Source organism: Marmota flaviventris, chromosome 8 (assembly GCF_047511675.1).
Source record: "Marmota flaviventris isolate mMarFla1 chromosome 8, mMarFla1.hap1, whole genome shotgun sequence".
In the NCBI taxonomy this organism is placed as follows: Eukaryota; Metazoa; Chordata; class Mammalia; order Rodentia; family Sciuridae; genus Marmota; species Marmota flaviventris.
This window is the reverse complement of record NC_092505.1, coordinates 28,098,764-28,125,295: the sequence shown is the minus strand read 5'-3', so window position 1 is coordinate 28,125,295 and position 26,532 is coordinate 28,098,764.

The following is a 26,532-nucleotide window of genomic DNA, read 5'->3' as shown; positions in this document are numbered from 1 at the left end:
AATGTTGACCATGCACAGTTATTTAAAAAGTTAAACCAAATAATAAATATTGAAATGTTAGCAATGACTGGAACAATGTTAGCAATGGTCAGTTCATGAATATGAACATGAAAGGTCTGTAAGAGAATATTGGATTTTGGGGAAACTCTGCTAACAACTGCAACAGCCTGCCTAGGATTTTCCACCTTACAACTTGATCAAATTCTACTCCATCCTTCGTGCCACTGATTCTATCAAGCCAAATATAGCATAACATTATTATGGCAAGATAAGCATTCTGCCTTTTTTTTTATTCCTGGCGGAATATTCTAAACACAATTTTCCTTTTGCTGATGCTGTTAATTGCACAAATGCTCCTGTCATCTTGTTTAGACTGTGGTTTCATCCTGTTTTGACTGTCGTGTTGCCCTTCTGCTGGTCTCCCTGTTGACAGACTTCAGCTGGTACCTACTGTGCCTTGGAGTCTGAGAGGCATCAGCTGCAGCAAATAGACAACTTCTGCTTCACTAGCTGCCAGACACAAATTTGTACTAAATTGTATTTTTAATTCTCCTTAAGAGAATATTTTTGGATTCATGTATGAAAGATGTTCTTTCTTCTTGTGTATTTAGAAACCTTAATAAATCTTCTTCCCCTTTCTCATGTGTTGAATTAGTTGGATTGAAAGGAACACCAATGTTCCTTCCCAAGTTCCCAATAGTGGTGCCTTTTAGAAAACTACCATTTATCTTTTGTTATCAGTTTTAAGACTGATGAAATTGAATTTGTTACATGTACAGTAAAAGAGAAGACAAGAATGTCAAGATTGCTAATCTTCTCTCTCTCTCTTAAAAAAGATATTTCCAGCTCTCACTCAAATAAATTCCATGGACAGTGGCTAGTTTACTACATATTTTTTAATATCTGTGCATTCTTTATCTTCCATCTTACTTCTTCTAAAATGTTTGTGATTTTTATCTTATATGAATTACAAATATCAAATATTAGAGGCATTGAAAAATACAGAGGGATTCTGTTCTCTTGTAGTATGGAATGCTCGAAATCTGCATATGGAAATCAGAAGCTCTATCAGTGATCTCAAGTCTACAGGTATTCTTGAGTCCACATACCTGGACTGCTATAAGACTGTAATTATACCTACCTGATTCTTTTCTTATCCAATGGCTTTTATGTAGTGCTGTAAGACTTTGTGCCTCTACAACGTTTTTTTTTAGCATGTTGTTTAGGTCATTGTTCCTAAACTGTGCCAGCTTTTCAATGCTATGACCAACATACCTGTCACAAACAACTTAGAGAGGGAAATACTAATTTTTGACTCATGCTTTCAGTCTATGTTTGGCAAGCTCCATTGCTTTGACTCACTTTCTCTTACTTATCATCAAGTAGTAAATTAATTATTATTAATCCATCAAGTGAATTAATCCCCGATGAGGTTAGATCCCTCATAATCCAAACATTTCCTAAAAGCCCCTCTAAATATTGCTGAACTGGGGGCCAAGCCTTTTACTCATGAGGTTTTGGGGGACACTTCAAATCCAAACCACTCCTGTATCTGTTTAGAGGATTATCTCCTGTCTCAATAGGTATAGTCTTGGTGGTATAAAAACCCAGTTTCTGTCTTTTACTGTGGCTTGTACATTAGATATTCCTTGTCCTCCATTTAAATTGTTCTTTAGACTTTGGCCCCTGAAGGACTGTCATAAAGGTAACAGAAATAATTGGAGTTTGTTTTCTTAATTAGAGAGACACCAAATCAAAGGAAAGACCCAGTTGTAGCATTCTTACTATGAGTACACTCCAAAATTCTTATCCACCTTCCTTATCTGTAGCTGCCCAAATCCTGCCCTCTGTGTTAATATTTGAGCTATGGTTATACCTAGAATATTTACTTTTTATTATTTTAGCAAGTGTTTAATTAAACATTTTATATACTTGCAACTGAGGAACTTTGCATGATAACATATTCTTACTTTAAAATTTTTGATGAGAGTGATTGTCTACATAATGGCAGTTCCTTAGAATCTGGATAAATTCTGCTCTCTAATATTGCCAGTTTTTTGTCCAAACAAATGCTTGAGGTAGACTGATTTATTTGTGTGTGTGTGTGTGTGTGTGTATCTTCACTCCCAGAATGAGATACTCTATATCTCCATGTCTCCCTAACTACCTCCTTTTATTTGAACATTATTTTTAAGGCCCAGGTTAATTCTGTGTCTTCTGTGGAGTCTATTTTCACTACTAAATCCTTGATGGTATCTTCTCCATTCAGCTTTCCTGATGTTACTCTATAGTGCTAAATTTAATAAGGATCCTGAGCAAGGTTAACTCAATAAATTGTTCAAGTTACCTATTATTTCACCAAGTAGAACTCAAACAATTGTGGTTGTTTCCAAGGTTTATATCTAATTTTCCACAATGTTTAGTATATTTTCTCACAAAATAATTTTATTATTCAATTTGCATTTTGTGTCTCCATATTTTATTCTTCCCTGTGAAAATTTCCCCTTTATTTTCAAAAGCAATAATTTGATTGTTTTCCTCTGTTCTGGCATGTCAATATATTAATGATGTGTCTTTATTAAGGGGTTTCACGGAAAATCCAGATTGTGTAAATGGTGGTTTCCATTTGCAGTAAAACAGAGTATTCAAACATTTAAGAAATGACTTCAGTTAGTGGTTTTATAAACTGGTTGTAGCTAATGTTTATTGAATACCAGTCAATGTCTAAGAGTTTCAATACAGATTGAATGTGATATACTCTTTGAATTTGTTCAATACCCCTCTTGCAAGTTATTGTGTTTACCATATTTTTCTACTGAAGAAAATGAGTTTGAAGAGGTTATTCAATATTCCTTAGCTGATAAGTGATAGTGGAGGAGTCAAAACAAGACTTCTGTCTTCAGAGCTGTAACACTGAACAATGATAGCATAATGGCATTGTTACAATTAATGGAAACAGATCAGCAAAGGACATTTGAAAAATATATAGTGATTTAAAGGTACTCCTCCTCCCAACGACTATAGAATAACCTGAATTTATGTGATCATCTATACAATATAATTTTGAGAGAAGCTAAAAGGGCTGACTGTTTTTAAGACACCAGGACAGAGCCATAGTCAAATGCTTTTAAAAACCTCCATTGGAATCTTCCATTTCAGAACATGTCCAACTATTTAAATATTAAAGTTTTTTTTTCTACTTGAGAAATTACGTGGCATTTTTATGTCAAATCTCAAGAAGCGAGTTTCTTCTTGAATATTACATGGAAAAATAAAACTTTTCATTAGGTGTGAGAGAATTGCCTCTTAAGATCACTGCATGTGAAGGCTGGGGAAATGCTCGAGATCAGAGTACACCAAGAAGAGAAAATAAGTATACTTGATCTAGTCCTTGAGTGAATCGGATTTTATTTTGGATGGAAATAAAATAGCCCCAAAGAAATTATTAGCATAGTTGAAAACATTTGGATTTGGATTGTGTGTAAGAGAGTATAGCATAAATTTTTAACATTTAACATTCTGATATTTAATAACTGCATTTATATTTAATGTATATTATATATTTATATATAATAGAACTTTGTATGCTAAATATACATCTAATAAATATATAATATATATGTAAGAAAGTACTAAGACAAGTAAAATGTTAAATTGAAACTCCAAGTGATATTTTTATTTAAACCAGTTGCATTATTGCAAGTCTTCTATGAGACTGAGACTTTTAAAAAACATAAAAGGTTAAGAAATAACAGTATGAAAAGTTAAATCCATTGTATAAAATAGTAACCACTATGAGGAATGGATGTCTCCTAAAATACTCATAATAATTTTATTTGTATGTATCAAATAAAATATATGTAGTTGATTCTCATAGGGGCATTTTGTTATAAATCCTTTAATAATTATTTTGAAGTCAGCATATCAGTAAAGGATTTTAATATGCACATTATGTAAGGTCACAAATATTCTAGGAATCTATAATGTCTGTACTCTGCATGAATTGAATATTTACGTGAAATACAATTCACTTTCCTCAGTTTACTTTTACTTGTTTCTGTAGAGTTCCTGTAATCAGAAACTACACAGTATGGCAATATCTAGGAAAACACTGTATTAAAAATGCATTATACAGATATAGGTAAGTAGACATGGCAACATTAGTGACATCATGACATGGTAAAAAAATATTTTGCCATATCACATACAGTAATATATAATATGATATAATATGAAATCCAACAATTATAATAGGTTTCAAAAATGTAAGTGATATAATATATTGATAAAATTACTAAGAATGTATGATATTTTAATAACATTATCAACCAAACTGACCTAATTGGTATTCATATAATATGTAATAGCAGAAGAATTATTTTAAATTATTAAAATTATTAAAAATTATTTAAAATGTGTATAACATGTAATAGCAAAATAATTATTTAAAATTATTTAGAATTTTTAAAAATGCAAAAGGAATATTTATTGAGATAAACCATATTTAGGGTCATAAAGCAAGTCTAAGTAAATTTGAAGATTTGAAACTTAGAAATATATTATTTCCTGTGAGATTGAAAATAAACTAGAAATCATAAAAGAAAGACACCTAGAACACTTCCAAATATTTTGAAATTAAATAATATACTTCTAAGTAATCCATGGTTTAGATAAAAGTAAAAAAAGAAACTAGCAATAAACTAAATAAAATTAGGAAGTATGTGGACTGAATAAAAACAAAACAGAACGTAAAAGCCAAAGTTTAGCAAAATAAAGCTAAAAATACAAAACGACACCTTTTCCACCTATGAAATTTTTTAATCCAAAAAAGATTAACACATACTTTAAAATTAATGAACAAAATAGTGAAAAGATTAAGAGTTTACTCATGAAAGGACCAAAATCAAGAATGTGTAGGACCGATGATAATGCTGATGGGAGATTTGAATATTAAATGAATATGGAATTGGGAATAAATTCAATACCTGACATATGGGAAAAATTCAAAACATATTTGTTCAACTGATGGATGAATATTAGAAAAAGGAAGAAGTAATTATCAAGCAATAGACAAAGTAGGACAGAAACACAGTTCTGTAGTTCATTGATATCTAATCTTAAATAATGTATTAATGAAATCTTCAAATTTATTTATATGACAAATATATTCTCAATGGATATATTCTCTATAGGATCTGATCAAATAAATACCAACTGAATACAAATAATTTAAAATAAATTCTCACCTAATATCACCTTTCCAAAATATAATAGAATTTGTTCCTACAACCTCTCTCTCAAGCATGGCAGTTCTGGTACTAAAAATGGCCCCAAGTTGCTTAGTTGTAGTAGTACTAAATTCAAGAATTTAAGGTATATATTCATGCCTTTTCAAAATGACTTGCATAAGTTGAAAAGTTAAATCTTGTGTCTACTTTGTAAAGTTTTTGTAATGGTCTTGGATTTTGGACTATAGTCTCTAAATAAAATATAATTTATTCTTCAAATTGGAAAACAAAATTTCAGAAGCCAATTTAAATGAACTCAAGTAGGAAGCACAAAGATAGGAGAGTGGTATTAGAAGAATATATCAACATGCTTGACAAAATATCGATAACATGAAAACCTCTGCATATAGTTTACAACAAGCGAAAACTAACATGTTGATCCAAATTATGTGGTCCTGGGAGAAATTCCAATGAAGACTTACTGTGGTAATCATAAAAATAAACTGATACATCAGTGACCTCTTTGTAACTATAAAATTTAAATATGCATTCTGTGTATGGGACTGTGTGTATATATAACTATTACTGTTTGCCTATGATTTATAATTTGTTATATATCATTGTTTGTATTGTCCACAAGGAAAAGAGCTTCAATCTTTGAATTGTTCTACAATTAGCAAATACAGTATATGCAGTATTCATTCACAGAAATGTCTGCTCCTTTTCAAATTGACACATTCTACATGTTGCATAAATTGTAACAGTTAAAATAATTTTATGTAAGTTTTGCCAATATTCCATATTAAAAAGTGATACTCAAATTTAAAACTTTTTTTTTGTGATAAAAATTCCAAGTTTTCAATCAGTTTAAAGATTTGGTAGATAAATTTTCAGGTCTCTTTATCAGTTAGGAAATGTGTAATTTTTGTATGTAGCCAATTCATTTATGCCAAGAAATTTGCAGTCTATACTGACAATTGTTTTTGAAATGCTTTTTTATTATTTATAAGATATAATTCCTTTTGAATGTGTAAAATTTTGAAAGCACACAGTTGAACTTTTCTAACAGATGCTAATAGTTATTTTTCCAAAATGGATTCAGGAGACCTTTCCCTATAAACAGTACCACCAATCTTCTAAACAAAACATTATAGACATTTAACAACTGGGATTGTCTCAAGAATTTGACAAATGGAATGCTTTGACCAGTGAAGAGATTACACATATTTACATATACATATGTATATCCTCTTATTGCAGATCCAAATAATTAGCAGTGTTGATTAAATTCCTATCTGGTTAACTGCCATAAAAAATAACCAGACTTTACTATCAAGAAGACATATTTTATAATGATTTTTATCTTCGGATACTCAAATCCACCCAAGGAAAGCACATAGCAACTGGACACAGTGGCATATGCCTGTAATCCCAGTGACTCAGGAGGCTGAGACATGAGGATAACAAGTTCAAAGCCAGCCTCAGTGGTTTAGGCAGGCCCCAAACAATTTAGGGAGACCCTGTCTCAAAAGAAAAAATTAAAAGGGCTGAGGATATGGCTTAGTGGTAGAGTGCATATAGTAGCCATTTTTGATTAATATTAACCGACTGAAAGATGTAGGTTTCAATGTTTATGTACTTGTAAATCAGTGTGTCTGTGCCCTTGCAAGTGTATGACAGAGAGAGGGAGGGAGGGAGGTGAGAGGGAGGGCGGGGGGGAGAGAGAGAGAGAGAGAGAGAGAGAGAGAGAGAGAGAGAGAGAGAACGCTAGCGAGAGAGGAGGAATGAGGGGGAAGGTAAGAATTAATAAGAACAGGGCAGGGGATGTGAGAAAAGACCACAATAAATGAATGTTTGGGGAAACATGTTTATGTACAATTGTGAAAGTTCTCTTTGGGTATATTTCCACCAGCTAGTCAAAGAATAGCTGCCATTTCTATTATCAATATACCTGCAAAAGATCTAAATGAAAACTATTGACTTCTCTAGGATTCTAATATTTTCTCTTAACATCATTTACTTATTTCTTCAGAATTCTCAGAGAGAATTGAATCCAATGTTTGCTGTCTCAAAATACTGTACTTTTGCTGAAATATCTGACCCCTACTGGTAGTCATGCAAGATTACATACTATTATTTTTTGTCCACAAGGATGAGAGCTTCAACCTTTGAATTATTCTACAATTAGCAAATGCAGATAATAAAATAAATTATTTGACAATTTTTGCCATACATGCCTATTGGAGATTTAAAATTCCCTCCTTTATTTTATAAATTATGGAACTGATACTTCAGGCAAAATTACTTGCTCAAGTTCCCATACATTGAAAGAGTTAAAATGTCCTAGTTCCATTTTTGAACTTCCTGACCCTGAAATTGATTTGTTAAAAAACTTGCATTCACTCTCCCTATCACACTGGATTTAAGACTTATGTGCTTTCTCCCTGAAATTGAACTTTAACCTATCTCTATTCTCACTGTTCTGGACTTGTATGAGTTTAAGATAGATAATATCTAAAAAGACCACAGCATTGATCATGTTGTCCCTCAGATAAACAAAGTCTAATTTTTACATGTCTGAAACCAGTTGACATGCTAGGAATTCAGGTGTAAATTTATTTTCACCTTAACTCTAAAATACTTTAAAAAAATTTCTCCTGATGGAAGACATTTGTCTTTAGAGAGGCCAGCTTCTGTATTCTTTGTCATTTCTGCGTCCCAAGTTCCTTAATTCCCACACATACATTCAATGTGTGCCTTCTAATACAATCTGTACTAGTTTGTCTTTTTTTCTGAACCTTGAATGGATATTCTACCCTTTTTTCCTTATCCAAATCTACCCCTCTTCAGGGGTCATCTGAACTCGCATCTATTTCTAGAAGCCTAACTCCATGAATTCTGGTCAACAAAGAAACTTCCCTTCCTCAAAGGACCAATTTTATCTTATATCATGATCCCATCTTAACACTTTGTGACATATTAAATCATGTTGTTTCTCCATTGTTTTATGTTTATATGTTGTATCTACAACCCAACTTGTTAGTTTCTTGAGGGCAAAGACTAAGGCTTCTATAAATTCTGAAATTCTCGTCATTAATAAGTGTACTATAATTTCATATTGATTTTAACAAGAGCAGGAAATAGTCTGACATGTTATCCAACAGTCTTCAAATTCTGTGCTTATTTAGAGACACAGTAAATTGAAAATTAGTTCAATAAGTCTTTACTTTCTTTGGATTTAACATGGAAGTATTTAATTAATTTATTGATTTGTATTAAACTTCTTCAGAGTCTTAGATAGAATGTTTCAGAGGGAAAGCATTAAATGAAGTCAAAGTTATTAATTAATCTTATTTGTGGTAATGTACTTGTCTTCCCAACATTCATGTTACCCATTTTTCCCTCCCCCATGTATAGAAATCATGTAATTTAGAAGGTTCTGATTTCACCCTTCCCTCTCCATTTTATAGATTGCTTTTACTGGTTTCAACAAATAATTATTTATTTCAATTTTTGTAAATTCCAGTAATCCTGGCCTAAGACAGTCAGCATATGGTATTCTGCTGCCCACAAAGCTGGATCAGAGTTCACCCAGTCAGCACAAAATTAGCTAATTTTGCCAATAGAAATCTTTCCTTTTCAGGTATATGACCTATAATGCTTCAAATGTTTTAGACAGTGTATTTTGAAATTTTTATTGAATGCAACTCAAAGCACCATCACAACTACTTCTCTTGGTTCTGATGCTCATAAGAAAATATTGGAGAAGGTATTAATACTATTTACCTAACATAGAAACATGTGCAATAAAATAATAAACACAAAGATTGAAAGAGAAAATACAAATTTATAAACATGAAAAATCCAGTCATAAAGGGCAGTAATGGTTTCTTGTGAGTTGAGGCTTATAGAAAAGCTGATGAATTCAATATTACAGATCAGTTTAATGCAAATTAACAATTAGGTCTCATTTTCTTTTCTTTAAAAGGAACACTTTATATAATGTTGTGCCTAAAAATAAAACCCTATACAAATTTCACACCTTTAGATATTCTAGTGGATTTTTCACAATAATCCATATTGTTTATATGCTATGCCTGCCTTGGAGATTTTTTAAAATCAGCAAATGTGTTCTCAAAGTTCTTTAAATAGATGATTGGGCTTAGCATATGATGAAATTTTTTATTTTAAAATATGCATTTTGTTACATACCTAAGTAGCATGAGAGAAAGTTTATGATTAGAAAAATCAAACAAAACAAGACCCTAAAAAACTCCTACTAATTTCAATCCAGGAGACAACTAGATGTCCATCATAATTCTGGATATTATTTTGTACATATTGTGTAGTAATTGGACACACTCTAATGATGCCAGAAAGGGAAATGAATGGAATGGAAGTAAATCCAATGGCAATGGAAGTAAATCCAATGGCAGAGTATGCCAAGGTATGACTTTGGATCTGTATTTTTAAAGAATGAGTAGTATTTACAGGTGCCAAAAGGAAACAGAGGATTGAATAAAGTTACAGAGGCATGAACAAAGTCACAGAGGATCGAAAATACAAAGACTGCCTGGAGGATGTGGGGTGTCATTATATCTAGATTATGGATAATGCTAAAAATATTCTATATTATTATGCAAGCAGTAAGGAGCAAAAAAATGCTTTTTGAGTAGGAGGTGAAAATAGATTTTTGCTTTGGAGAGGATATTCTGCTGGAGTTTTGAAAGCTGAATTGGAGAAGACAAAACAAGAACTAGAAAAGGGAAAATCTTCTGAAAATGGTTTAGAATACTAGCAACAGTGGAGTCCAAGGAGCATGGGTGCTTTAGTGTGGATATTAAAAGTTCCCTAAAGAGCCTTTTGATGGCTTTTTCCTCAGCCTATGGTGGTATTGGAAACCTTTGGGGGTGGGGCCTAGTGGAAGAAATTTAGGTCATTGGGGCATGCCCTGGAAGGGTATATTGGGACCCTAACACCTTCTCTTCCTCTTTCTCTTGGCTTCCCAGTTACCATGAGGTGAGTAGCTTCTTCTGTCATTTGCTACTGCCATGATGTATTTCTTCACTACAGGACTAAAAGCAACAAAGCCAGCTGACCATAGTCCGAATCTCAAAACCATAAGCCGAAATAAACCTTTTCTCTTTTTAAGCTGATTACCTGAGGTGTTTGTTAAACTAACATAAAGCAGACTAACACACAGGTAACAGATACCTCTGAAGTAATATGGACAGGACTTGGTGGCTAGCCAGTTATGAGGAAGGAGGAGAAATAAATGGCACCATGACTGAACTTTGTAAATATACAGAGATTTCTTTTAATAATCAAGAAAGTGAGTCCCTAAAGGAAGAGCATTCCAAAAGGAATGGGCTGAATGGTGGGGGCACTAGAACCTATTATAAGATCAAAGCTTTGTCTTCAAAAGAGAGACCAGGACTGGAGAATATTATCAGGAAAACAGTAAAACGGTGAAAATGGTGCCTTAGGAAACACAGCAACTAGGTGAAGGTGGAGGAAAAAAGAGACAGATGAAACCAAGAAAGGAAATACACAGGGAGAAAAATGAGGAAAAAGTATTGGGAGCATCATGTGAGGAAGGATTTTGTAAAAGGAACAAAGAGATGCTATTAAATGCTGCAGGAAAAAAAAAAAAAAAACTACAATGAAGTCTGAAAGCACACAACTTGGGTTTAGCAATTAGTAACAGTTCTGAGAAGACATTTTCAGTACTGTATTGAAGAAAATGCAGATTAGATCAGGCTGCTGATGAAAAATGAGGAAAAAAGGAATTGCAAATGTGGACCATGTGAGGTTTGGACATCTGGGGGCGTGGAGGAGGGTGGCCAGACTCAGAGAAGTCTTTAATAAGGATGGAAAGGACTCAGGCTTTTTGTGGGTCGAGAGAAAAATAAACGAAAGACACTGGAAAGTGTAGTTTAGGGAAAGAATCCTAAAATGAAATGTGGAGCAAGGGCAAGAGGAAGGGGCTCAAGGAAGGCACTCAAAGGCAGTGAGTTTTCAAAAGGGAAAGCCAATTTTTTTCTGTGTGAGAGGAGATTTAAAAAAAAAAAAAAAAAAAAACCTGTCTTTGACAAGAATGGCAATATGAAGTTTATTGTTAAGGAACTGGACTCTACAGAGAATAGAAACAGCACAGAACATAAAGTATGATAAAATGTCAAGATTATTGGACATACTCAGATGGATATTCATGTCAGATATGGAAAAAAGTGTTCCCATAATGTGGATTTTTATTGCAAAAGTTGAATATTTTGTGATATTGAAAAAAAGCCTAGGAAATTATTTCTTAATAATGGGACAGCAAATCTAAGAATTTAACTTGAGAATTAATTTCAAGGTGCGTTCAAATACGCACCTTGAGTTCCAATCATTTTGGCACACAAATTTATTGAGTATCTGTTTATTTTCCTATTGCATAGTTATCATTAAGTTTGCACTATTAATAAATGAAAAAATATATATATGTGTGTGTTTGTCGAGATTAGAGTCAGTTACATTAGATATTAATTTTTTAAAAATGAATACATTAATTTAACATAATTATAATATGAATAAAATAAAAAGGAACCATTTACTCTTTACCTATACAATATGCAGGTCATGTTTTGCTAGTTAGGGACTTTATAGATGACCCTACATCATGCTTATAGCCACACAGTGAAGAAGAACCTGCAGCTCAAAGAGGTTCACAAATTTATCCAAAGGCTCAAAGCAAGGCCAAGACTTGAATTTAATACTGTGTAGAGGGTTTTGCTTTTTGTATGTTCTCACCATATCCAATGACATAATTTTGCTTCATTTTCTCTTCAAGGTCTTTGATAGGAGAAAGAACAATTAATTATATTCTTTTTATAATTTTAAGAGCTTTAACTTACTCTTTGTTAGTATTTTCTCCAATAGATAAGTCTGATTCTCTTTTTATGATTTCTCTTTTTATTTTATTTATGAACCTCTGTCTTTCACTTCCTTTCTGCTTAGTTGGTACTGTCCCTTGCAATCTGTGAAGTAGTAAAATCACAGCAGTTTTAACTTCAAAAGGCTGAGCATATCTTTTATCTTTTTTACAAATTCCCATGCTTTTGTGTGGATAAGCCACACAGGAAAATAATCTGCAAATTATGCAATAGTACATTAAGTGTGGAGGAAGTTTGAATGACTTGCTCTGCCTGCAGTTATTATAATAACTAGAGAGAATCCTTGAGATGAATGGCAAAAAATGGCTTTATTATATAAACAGTAGACTGCATTTCTGAATGCCAAGGACTTTTTTATGTCTATTACCAAACACAAGCCTATGATCTTTGTCAAGTTTCTTAAACTTCCTGTGCTACTCTTTCCTCAAATATAGAAAAAGGAATTTGTCAAGAATTCTACATATTTAATAAAACTTTTGGATAATATCTATTTAAGAACATTCTAAGACTAGCACTTACCTTAAGCTAATGGGTTATGGAGGGAAAACAAATCACCTTCTTTGACTTTTACATATATTTCTAACCTCTAACATAGGAAGTGTTCAGAAGTCAGAAGAAAAAACACGATGCATATATTCATTTTTTTCCTGACATATTATACACATCATGAAATACTTGCTTGAACTCAGTTAAATATTAAATTCCAAAAGGAGTTTTGGTTTCCAAAGAGGAGTTAGAGTAAAAGTATCACTAAATACTTCAGGATTTAATACTCCAGTCCACATACCTTACTTCAAATCTCTTGTGATTTACTGTCACCAACATTTCTGAATGATACCAATGCAACTCTACTCGCCAAACAAAAGGGAAGCCATAATCGTATATTGCCATGTGCGACAAGTTAATGTGTGGTATTTTCTGCTGCTGTCCTTTCCAAAGGTTCCAACACACAAACATCAGCCTGAGTATATTTAAACAAGCAGCTTTTGAATTCATTCCAGCCTTTCCATTTACAGCAATTTAAGACTATTTGTATTCAGGAAACAAAATAACAAGGGACAGCTGTTTCTACACTTTACTCTTACTTATATAAGCTACTCAGAAAAAAATTTCAAGCTAAAAATATAAGGGAGCATCCTCTTTATAATTAGAATATAAGTGTGTCAAGTAAAATTGTAGAGACCAGAATAAAATCAATAGTTTCCTTTCTAAATCAGTTTTACTAAGATAGAATTAACTTATATCTTAGAATACAGGTGTGGCCTAAGTATTTAATGTGTCATGTATATTTAGTCTTAAGAGTCAGGAAGCAGCTTACAGAAGAACAGACACTTACCATGACTGCCCCCCAAATACATCTATTTTACAGACCATGCTCACGTTTCTATGGGGCCACACACTCAAGCCCACCATTAGGTGAAGACCACTTAGGTGGTACCCATGGGCATTCCGTGATCAATCACCATCAATATTTCATAGTATTAAAAAGTTAGAATTGAAAAATAAATCAACTCATCCACAGATTTCCAAAGGGGAATTTGAGGATGTTACGGGCACTGCAACTATGTCTACAGCAGTTGAATACCATTGCACCAATGTTAAACTGTCTGTATTATTATTCAGTCAAGTAACAAAATGATGATTAATGATGGCCCAGTGAGTACCCTAGATTATTCTATCTACCTGGTGGATTGTAATGCCTACACATGAAGAATTCAAATTTCCCATGCTATCAGGCTCAAACACAGCCAGAAATTTTCAAGAATGGTCATACCTATTGAAATTCACCTTCCATGATGAGTTAGTTTGGAATCAAACTCTAAACTCCTTCCTTAAACTGTGACACTTTTATAGCCACATAACACACACACACACACACACACAGTATCAAAAAGATGCTTTTGATTTTTTTAGAACAATAAATCTCTACAACAGATTTTTCCTGTTTCCTAGGATGTGTGAGAGTTGCCTCTTTCCTTCAGATACCATATGCGAATATTAACAAAAGAACAGTGTGCATAGAAGAAACACTTTTCTTTGTAAACTCAACTGAACCAGTGTTAACAGTTTTAGGAATATGTTGTGTTAAGGGAGTGGGGGGTGCACATATGCATGTGATTATTTTTAGGTAAGTAAATTACCTTCCAAAGGAGCCAGATGGCTCTAGGAACACATCTGCAGCTTTGGTTTTCGTTTTCTCACTACTCACACTGATAATGACAGGGTCATTGAGGAGATGGTCACAAGCAATCCTAGGAAACAGACACTGCTTTGTGTGAAAATAGGAAGGATAAATGAGCCTGAATGATTTTTGAGCTAAGACTAAAAGAGGTGGACTTTCATTATTGTTTAGCCAATTGATAACATTTTTTTTTTTCATGGTTACTGTGCATAGTGTGAGGAACTTGTTGAGAGCTATTAAAATACTGGGGGAGTTAGGAGAGGAAATCTGCAGATTGAATATTAACCGTGAAATAAAGAAGGCTCATGTTGGGGGGAGATTTTTGTTTGTTTATATTGGAGGAAAAACTATGACAAATTTTCATCTCATTCAGTTGTAAAATGAAGAACCTTATTATAGTAAAACAACAAATACATTATATAACACTATTCACAGCATGTCTGTCCAGTGTGCAGACATCAACTTATTGCCTTTTAGCCTCAAATCTATCTTCCCTTGCACTGTTTAATGAAAACTGGAGATGGACCCATAAACACATCTCCTTTGCCAGCTCACGTGGCAGAATGTTAATCTTTGTTGGTACAGGGTGTTGGTGGGGGTGGAGGACCTACAGGAGAAAGGGGTTGTCTCTTTGATTTGGGTGATTTATAATTCCTGCTCCTAGACAATGACTGCCATTGGAATGGAGGACACTCGGTGGTTACCCACCTTTAAGCATTTGTCATGAAAGCCCATGAAAGGCTTCCTGTTAGTTTTACAAGTTCCCAAGCAGCAGTGTCCTAGAAGTTTCAGTGCATCACCAGCAGACAACTTCTTGCTGAGCCGCCCCGGTCTACAATGGCCCCAACACTTCCCTGTGCAACAAAGTCTGAATCTCAGTGTTCAGGGACAGGATAGGAGTTGGGGACTAGAGTGTTTCCCATTTTCTTTCTTTTCTATTTTAGCCCTAAAATTAGTAAATGTTCCCTATGTCTGCAATTTCTGAATTCTTTGGAGTTGTTTGTATCTCTTAGAGTATTCAGTTATTAGTTAATATTTATTTTCCATGTTTCCATGGGGCTTGTGTCTCCTGACTAAATTCTGAATGATAAATGCAGTTAAAATATTCAGGGTAGGAGGAATAATGACACTCTAAATGAGGAAAGAGATGGTCAGTTGAAAACAATAGTTTGAAAAAAGTGTGGAAACATACAAAACAGGCATTTGTGAAAGAGGAGAAACTGCTGGGTAGCAGCTATTGGCTCTTCACTAAAATCTGCCTTCTCTTCCACAGTAACAGAATTGGAGCTAGGCATGCGACTGTTCAAGTTGTCTGTATTTCCCTGCCTCTGATGTAGTTCTTTGGCCATATGAGCAAGCTCTTATCAGTAGAGTAAGAGTGAAAGTGGCACATGCCCCATGTCCTGGTCAGGACCTCAGAGAACAGTTACCTCTCCACTATATCCACTTCCTCCTTTATAGGTAGAACACAGATATGGAGTGAGCCTGCTTTAACCCTACAGATGACCACATCACCCTAAAGGATGATGGGATGACAACCTGGGGGGAACCTGGCCCTTGAAATGACTATTAGGCAGAGTTACCACATAAACCAAACCACTCACCTCAGACCTGTTTCATAAGCAAATTATTATAGTTCTTAAACCACTGTAATTGGATAAAGATTAAATGACTATATCTAAACTGCATAGATCACTGCCCAAGATACCAGGTACTCAGTGAATGTTGACGAATTTTATTATTAATTACTATTTTGTATTCTACATGGCAACCACATATGAACTAAAAACTGGAATTCAGCAGTTTTCTGTGTTATACTAGCAAAATGAAGTTTTATGCTACTATTAGGATAAATGCACAGAAAACTTCCATTAACCTTATTAGTAATTAACTCTTATATTCAAGAAAAAAAATTATGGACTATTCACTGTGTATTAGGAACCAGGACTTTATCATTGAGAGAGGTAGACATTATTGCTTACTTCATGAATCTACCTGTCTAATGGAAAGGGCAGATACTAAATAAGTAATTAGAAGGGTTATTTTGAAAAAAAACAAAAGCCCCATGGGAATTCAATTATTGTTGAATTATTGACTCTAGTTTATTAATAAACAATATTATGATGCTGCTCATAAAGTCTTACAATGTGTCTGTAAAATGATTTATTTGGTAAATGCTGCTGAGCATCAACTTACAAGGGCATTTGATGTCTAGTTTGGGAACATAACACTAAAGTTTGCCATTTAAGAATAAAGTAAATTGGTCTTTTTATTATTATTTTATGCATTGTCATACAGAGGGAACAGCAATGGAAGCATTTTGTCACTGATATTATTTATAATTGCCAGTGCAGTATGATAGTTAAAGAGTAGAACAACTATCAGCTGATTTATTACTGTGTTCACTGACTACTCCCAGGGCAGAACATTCCAACTGACCCATTCTTAAGGTAGTCTGCCAATTCCCCTATTAATTTTGAAAATATGCAAGCAATAAAACTATAGAAAATAGTGCTTCATTTGAATGTTGGTGTTTTATTATTGATTATTATATTTAGAGAGCATTTATTATATGCTAGTCATGGTCCCAAGCACTTCCCAAATATTAACTTTAAAATCCCTCCTCCAATCTTTTGAATAAAAGAGAAACATAGAAAGTAATAATTTCAGAATTTAAGTTCAAAACTATTCAGCTAAAAAGAGCCAGTTTTTTTTCTTTACCAATAAAGTGATAAGAAAGAGTTAAAAATTGTTTTCTGCCAATGTATTGAACTTAACTTTGTAGATGGAAAGAACAGCAACTGTCAGAAAGGGAATTAAAATGTTAATTGAATTCTTATTTATAAACTCAATATTTGCATTGTTGAGTTACATAAAGGAAATATAAAATCTATAAGTTTGATGAAGTGAAAAAAGACAATGTGTTTAGCTTAATCATTAAAAGAAAAAAATAGTTTAATTCTGGGTGTGTATTGTGTCCTACATACAAGCACAAAACAAAATAATGTCAATACATTGACATTACATTCAATTAAGTATGCAATAGTTTTTGTTATTGTGGTTTATTTTATATTTTTCTGTGGTATTGGGGATTGAATCCAGGCAAGCATCCTACCACTGAGCTAACTTTCTAGTGCTTTTTAAATTTTATTTGGAGACAGGGTCTTGATATGATGCCAAGGCTGGCCTGGAACCTGCAACCCTCCTGTCTCAGCCTTCCAAGTACCACCATGCCTGACTTTTTGTTTTTTGTACTGAGGATGAAACACAGGGAATGTAGCATGCTAGGCAAGCATTCCACCAGTGAGCTACAGGCTACATCTCCTTCTCATTTAGGCTATTTTGGCAACACATAAAAGATTATTTCCTGAATTTAAAAAGATTGTTTAAAAAATTATGATAGAATATGTTACTATAATTACACATTCAAATAATCAATTGAATTATTTCAATTTGATTTCTATGAGCTTAACTGAAGTTTTTCATCAACTTTCCAGTGTTCATTCTTATAAATCAAACATCATTTACTGTACACATATTCCTATCCATGTTGTTTTATAATTTGTCGAATTCAGGAAAGATTCTTTTGCATATTATTTAAAAACAAAATAAATACATATAGGGCAAAGTTTATGGCATAATTTCTAATAACACTAGTTGGAGATAATGACTCATCATGAAACACACAAAATCACCTATACCACCCTACCTATTGTAAATAATTTTTATCCTTTGATCAACTACAAAACAATACACCCCCCCCTGCCGCGAATTCACCCATTCAAAGTACATTATTAGTTCAGGGAATTTTATCTATCATCCACTGGAATTTCTTAAATACACTAGTTCATGTCAAGCTATTATAATTATTGTGTATAATCTATTGGTTATGGCTAAAATTTTCAATTTTTAGACATTTAAAAGAAAACTGAAATATAACAACACTATTGGTTCTTTTTATTTATGTATGATGACCATACATAAATATAATTCTAAGGAAGTAAGGTTATATATTTAAATTATCTAAAGTAAATTATAAGAGAAAAATTATGTTTTACTACTGTACATTTAATGGACTTTTCTGTAAACAAAAGGACACATTATTTTTGTACTGGTTCAGCTGGAGAAATAATTTCATTCTGAAACTAAGATCATGTTAGGGAAACTTTTAAATAATATCCTTTCCTATGACAAGAAATGTGCATGTTCATGTGTATGGCATTGACAGAGAGTGGATGATGAAGAATGCTAATGGTGATGAGTTAGAATATAATTGTACTTGAAATTCTGATGTTTAAAATCACCGTGATTCAAAGTAACGTGTACATGAAACAAATCGATCAACAGGCTTTCTCCAATAAATGACATGTTAGCTGGGCAATATTGAACCGGGATTGAACCTGAGTCAGCCTGTCACTCATGATTTACCTGGTGGAGCATTTTGTTTGAGTAAAAGTGAGTTATGTCTTTGATTATAACACATGGAAAAATAGTGTCATCAGAGAGACAGAATAGAGATTGACGTGTTTAAAAATTTCTATTAAACTAAAGCCAGTATTTATTCTCATTCTCCCAATGTGGACTCACACAGCACGGGGCCCAGTGAAGCTGCTATACAATAGTGAAGTATTTGCTATTGTTTTGAAGACTATAAGCTACTAAAAAATAACTAGCATATTGGATTATTTGCTTTTGATGTTTTTATATGCTGGATGCTTATTCATAAAATTAACCATCAATTAATACACATTAATATTTTCTCTACTGCAGAGGTTGATCTCCTAGCCTAGAAGTTTAGTAGTAGTCTTCACAAAAATCCCAACATAAAAGATTCTTTCCAACAACAAAAGACCACCATGATTTCTCTATTGCTAATTTCCCAGAGACTACTACCATGCTCTCTGTTCCTTGCCTCAGGTTCCACATTTTTAAGAGATGTTTCAAGGGCTGGGTTATGGAAGGAGGCATCTAGTGGCTCCAATTACCCCTTGGAGGACAGCACTGGAGTCAAGAAGTGAAACTTGCAGTTAAAGCCCAGTAGCTTAACAAGGTTCTGTTTAACAGGGGATCAGAGAGACAATATTTGTTCACAGTCTTGTCTACCTACTGCCCAATCCCCTTTTCCCTTTGTTTTCACTCATTCTTTGGACGTCAAGTGATTATCAAGTTGAGGGAGAGATGCCTCCCTCAACCCCTGACTGTGTTAAGTTCCTTGCTATATGCTCTTAACACTTCTTTGAATGACTCTTTGTTATTTATTTTCCTGTGGGCCTGTTTTAAATCTAATTTCACCTAAAACCCAGTGCCTTGCCCATAACAGGAGCTCAAAAATATTTGTTAAAAGGATGAATAGGGCTGGGGTTGTGGCTCAGTGGTAGAGTGCTTGCCTCTCATGCATGAGGCCCTGGGTTCAATCCTCAGCACCACATAAACACAAATAAATAAAAAACAAAGATATTGTGTCCATCTACAACTAAAAAAATATTTTTTAAAAAAAGGATGAATAGCTGAGAACAGTGAAAGCCATCACACATTATCCTGTGCTAGGAGAAGATCTAAGATGAACAGCTGAGAAAGGAAGAGCCAGGGTGGAACATCTTTTACTATCCATCCTTAATACACTCCTTTTTTGTTGTTGTTTGACATCACAGGTCTCAGGTTTATTTCTTCTGGTTTTCTGTCATCATTAGGAATACAAATATCCTGATGATGCCCCAAGAAACGAAACACTTAAAAATATTTAGAGTACATCCTGCAAGACTGCAAGTAACTTTTATCAGCTTAGTGAAGGACCATACAGCATCCCATTTTTTTTTTGTTTCTATGCAAACACTCCAAGTGTTGATAATAATTCAAAATTATTTTTAATAATCTAATGACAGGTTTAGGGCAAGGTACACATACTAGAGCAGTAAAACACCACAGCAAAAGAGTTATTAAAATCATAACTATCTCATATTTTAGATTGACCTTTCACTTAAAAAATAATAACAGAGCACTTATGGCTACTGAGAGATCCTGAATCACATACTTTAGATCACTCAATGATTACACTTATTCACAAAGCATTTCCTGATGATGATTCTGTACTTATCTGACTGCAAACTGCAGGACATAATCTTGTCATGTCAATTCACTTTTAACCTTCATTAGACGTGGAAAGTATATGTTTTTATAAACACATAATACCACATTACATACTTCTTTAGGGTGCCACTGATAACAAAATTGCAAATTCACATTTGGTCTTCAAACACTAATGCCTTATCACTCTATTGGGACTCTCGCTCACCCCAATCTGTTCTTTTTGGCTTCTCATTCCCTGTTTTAGTTGCAAAGGGAATACCAGGCGTTTTAAAAATCTCCTCTGATGTTATCCACAGTCAGTAGGTGAAAAAGTTTTGTAAGAAGAAAACAAAACAAAACAAAACCTCACCAAGACAAAAAAAAAATGTACTTGGATACTTGGTAAGGCACTTTGTAGAGACGGAAATAAATGAAAAATCTAGAAGCTGTCGAGTTCACTCACCTGATGTGTCTTTGCTGTCCTATAAGCAGGATTTAATTCAAAGCTGAACATCATTCTGGAAATTTACTTTCCCTCAGCAAAGTGCAGCCCTGAGGAGAAACTAATTACTAAATATGACTGAGGAAAGGGAACAATAGACCAAAGCCTAAACAGATCATTATGGTTGTTACCAGAGGGTTTCAGAGGCAGGAAGGGGAAGAAAACGGTATGTATATGTTTGACATGTTAATATTATATCCTCATTAGCTGCTTTCCAAACTCTGAAATGTTTGACATGTAATTTAACTGCTCAGAAGATAGGCCATTTTCCCTAGTCCTTAAAGAACAATTTTGTTAAAAACAATAAATCAAGAAAGATTAAAAAAATAGAACAAGGTATGTTGTGACTATACTTTTAGAAATTTACAGAAAATAGTAGAAAACACAATATTCCTCATTTGGAATTTTCATGAATCACCTCCAATATTTTTAATCGAAGTAGTGAGTCACTTACTGTTGATATTCTTAATACTTTTTTTTATTTTTCTGGATATTAGTTATTGGTATTGATTGGCGACTGATTATCAAACACCTAAATATTTGTGCAAAATTGAGTTTAGAGTAGTTCAACTGAATGAGCTTAAAGCATCTGTAATATAATTATGTTAATTCTACAGATAGGAATGTGGATGTACCTTTCTACCAGAGAAGAGATGATATTTTCAGTTATTCTTTCTTGACTATCAACTCATTTGATATTTGAAAATTTCCTGCCAGGTCCATTTAAAAAATTTAGGTGGTAAATTTATTTTGCATGAAAATTCTTCATCATAAATGAGACTGTTTGAAAACAGAATTGGTAGTTTAGCTATCTTATCAAAAGGGTAGAATTTAATAATACCACTCCACTTTTTTCTGCCTCTAATTTTGAATTTCAGGATACCAGACTAATGACTTTTGTTTTGAAAACCAAAGGTGCACAGAAATCATGATTATGAATTCCTTGAGTACAGGATTTCATGTTGTCCAATCTGAATCTGTAGCACTCTTAGATTCTCAGCAAATGAATTTTATTTCTTCCTTTTATCTCAATGCCTGCCTTAAATATAGTGAACTTCTACAGTACAAAGTCCTTAATATGTTTCCAGAAAAAAATTTTTCTGTTATTCTTACCAAGTGTTCTTTTTTTAACAATGTGAAATAATTCTAGTATGAAGAGAGCTACTGGGTGAATTATCTAGTTTATTTTATGTTTCTTGAATGCCTTGGTTTTCAGACCCATGTCTTAATGAGAACTTTCGCATAAAATATAAAGAGACAGCTTTTTCATGAATAACACAAAAAGCTCTTCCTTTTCATCTTCAATTATCTCTAATACCTTTATATTCCCCCAAATAAGGTTTGGAAAATATTTAGATGTAATGTAATAAATTCCTCCTGCAAGTTAACAGATTGATCACAATGAAAATAGATTTCAGGCTACTTTGTTAGAGCATCAAGTGTGGAATGAATTAGAATATTCACCTACAGTTTCTTATTCCAAGTCTGTTTTACCCAATAAACATTTAATTGACCACGAGAAAGAAAATACTAATCTTTTTTGTGTGTATCATACTGATCCAATTAATTAACAAAAAGAATATATTATGTCAACCAAATAACTTCACCATAATTCATTACAGAAATGGACGTTTTCATTATGTTGAATAGATTCACATATGCTATATATACTCTCCACAGTGACAACTGCTATGGTTTTTGTACTTTTTTGTGAGGTAGAGACAAAAAGAAATGGAGAGAAAAAAGACAGATCAAACTCCAAGCTTCATTCAAGCCTTCCTTCCACATATACTTCTGTACAATATCTTTGGACACAAAGTTAGAATCCATAACTTAGTCATCACCTTAGCTGCCTAGCCTGTGCATTAATACATGCAGTGCCCAGGAGTGGGAAAGCTGATTGATATCTTTCTATTTAGCTGTATTTTCACTCTCATCAGCATTGTGTAAGAATATTTATGTTATGGACTAAACATTTTGTTTGTAATTTGTCTGTTTAGTTTTAAAAGATATAACATCATTTTGCCAGGCATTGTGGTGCACACCTGTAATCCCAGTGGCTTGGGAGGCTGAAGCAGGAGGATCACAAATCCAAAGCCAACCTCAAAAGCAAGGTGCTAAGCAACTTAGTGAGACCCTGTATCTAAGTAAAATGTAAAAAATGTGGCTCAGTGGTCAAGTGGCCCTGAGCTGAATCCCTAGTACCCATGCAAGAAAAAAAAAAAAAAAGACATAATGTAATTTTATTTTTATTTTTTCTGATTAATAATAAAAAGCATAAAATGGCATTTATGTCTTTTAAAATTAAAACAAATTACAAACAAAATTTGTATTTGTATTTTCTTTGGGAATAGCTTTGTAATACTTTGTTTTTATTTCTATTATGTGGGTTTTTTAAATGATTTTTAAAAAATGACTTATATATTATAATATTAAAGCTAGCATACTAATTTTATATTAGTTCTCTAATTTTATCACTTATTTTTTTACATGCATTTAGGTTATATTCCACTGTTATAAAACAATAGAGACAGCTTTTTCATGAATAACACAAAAAGTCTTTTTTTTTTCATCTTCAGTTATCTCCAATACCTTTATATTCCCCAAAATAAGGTTTGGGAAATATTTAGATGTAATGTGATAGATTTTTCCTGCAAGTTAACAGATTGATCACAATGAAAATAGATTTTGGGCTATTAGAGTATAAAGTGTGGAATGAATTAGAGTATTCACCTACAGTTTCTTATTACATTAATTTCACTAAATTGGAAATGGTTCCGAACAATCACTTCCCAAATACAAAGTAATTACAGACTAAAGCATCATTTGTTTCTGTCAAGTCTTTTAAAGTTTTCTTAAAGCAAAAAGACAACATGTTTTAACATAGGAAAGAATTATTGTTTACATACAAAATTATTTTTAAAACTTTTGACAAAAATGTTGATTAAAACAATTATATATAAAAATCATCTGGTGATTAAATTTAAGGGAAACAATCTAAACTTAAATAAATGTGTTCTAAGTCTCAGGTTCATATTATCTGTGGATTAATACATTTTTGTGGTACTTGAATTTTGAGTTCTTTGGCTAAGGATCAATGAAAGTTAATATTCCAAAACAAGTAATGCTATTTAAACAAAGGAAATGTCTTTAAATAAAATTACTATCATCCTGCATATGTATATGTAGTTGGACAGAGGAGACACATGCATAATGTTTTTAATAAGCTATGATTGTTCTTAAAAGAGTCTGTGCACTATGCTAATTTCCTGGTAGGGATTATTTTAATATTCTTCCAAGTTCTAAAGTTTGACCAGTAGAAGTGCCAGTACAAACAAAGAGCTGTATTTATTTATTCAGCTCTTTGAAAAATCTCCTAAGCAAGTGTCTTTTTGATTTGTGTAATACATGGTATTTGGAAAAATATGTCTATGCTAGGATGGTTTTATTGTGCGGAAGAGATTATATTTAATTGGATTTCTGATCATGCTGTTAATAACACTTGCAAGAAACTTTCATCCGGTACTAATTTTGTTCAGCATATTTCACAACTGTACTTCTTCCTTTTAGAAATGTTGACTGGTTATCTATTAATATTTTACAAGTACCTCTTAGAGAGCTCTACTGCCTTATTTTAGTTACAAGTATCTTCATTTTGAGGACTAGTATTTTGTTTCAGTGTGCAATGGAATATTTATTGTGACAAAAATAAACAAGGCCACATCATAAGTAATTGATTCTTCTGATATACATAAAAAATAAGATAGATGATCAGTGCTTCCTTTTTTTCTCCCCAAATTTTCCTTTTTGGAAATTCATGACAAAGCCTTCTGCTTGACTGTAACCCCCCCAAATTCTTCTCAGACTTAGAAATTGCTCTGGTAACTAAAGGCTGAAAAGTTCAAATAGCCATGATCCATAGGTGTGAAATGGCCTTGTGTAAATATATATTTTAAAAACATCTTTGGACTTTAAAAGTAATATCTTTTAGATTTTAGTATGTATTAAATGTATTTGTTTTGATATGAGAAATAATGACACAAATTACTTAGAAAATAAATTTGACAGCTTAGGACAAAAAGGCTTTGAACACCATCTGAAATTGTGTTTCTCTCTCTCTCTCTGAACACAAAATGCAGCACAGATTCAAAGAAAAAAGCCAGCCAAAGACACTGGAGAAGAGGTAGAGATATGAAGTCTTGAAATTTCAATGTGACCTTTCTTCATGTGACAAGGGTTGGTACTTGTTTTTCTAGTCTGAGGACCCTGGACATGAATCTGAAAGTGTCTATGAGGATGACGATTCACCAAAGATACTACATATGGAAAAACTAGTCACCAGAAACCTGAATGAGATGTAAGATATCCAATATATACAACATGATGCCAAAAATAAAATGTTCCTGACACCTTCTGACACATTCTGCTAGAATGCCTATTTTCTAAGACCTGTTTAACTTTATCTCAATGTTTCCAAATCTCATCATTACTAAGATCTAAGTAACATAATTTTGTTGGTTAAGTAAATGGAGTGCAGATATACATAAAAGAAAAAATGATGAAACTGTTCTTTCTACATAAAATAAACAATAACACTATTTTATCTGTGTCATTATAGTTGGAGGAATTACATACATACTGATAACTATGTATATCTCACAAACATCTGATTATAAATGCTGGAATTCTCTCAAGATGCTGTTGGATTTTGCTAATCTAAATATGGTATTTTCTCAAATTTTGAATATTATAAGACCTTACTATTAAAAATATTTTTGAAAAAAATAGATGTCTTCTTATTAGTCATGCAACACTATGAGTTTGTCCACCTCATCATGAAGTCCTTATTTAGTAATGAAACACTGATTAACACTGATGAACTGATAGATCACTGATTAAAATGATTCATTAGGGAAGTAACTTGCATCTTATTAATAAACAACCAAATTATCTTCATCTCTCAAACTGTCATTAAATAGTTTAGTCATAGTAGGAATTTCTCCATCATCACCAAATAGTAATGCTTTATTTCTTAATACCTTTCTTAGTTTCAGAATGCTAGACTTTCCTACACTTACAAATGGGATTTTGAAAGCTAAAATACATAATTTTTATACATTGGTAAACAATTCTTCATTCCTTGGGAAAGTTGTCTAAAGTATTATATCCCCAAACTGCTAAATACTCAGAAAATGATAATATTCAATAGTCTTCAAATCTTTTAAATAGTTTCTATAGTAGCTATTCCTTATTCCTCCTTCTGTTTTGAATTAAGAATCCTTCTTAAAAACTTTCACAGATAACTTTGGGTTGAAAAAATAATAATTTGGACATTATATATTTATGTAATAAACATAAATAAATATTTGATTTCTATGCAGATGACACCCAACTCTTTTTCCAGTTCAGTTACCTTCCCAATTGTCATCTGTGCCCCATGAATTTGTTACTTGTCATGTCTTTATGTCTTCTTTGATCACCCCAAATTCATTATTATACAATAAAAAATCATGATTCAGTACAAATAATCAAAAGTTTGGGTTGGGTCCTGGGTGTGCTTTTGACTAACTATGTAACCTTCAACAAAGTCATTGGGCACCTGTGACCATCAATTTCCTT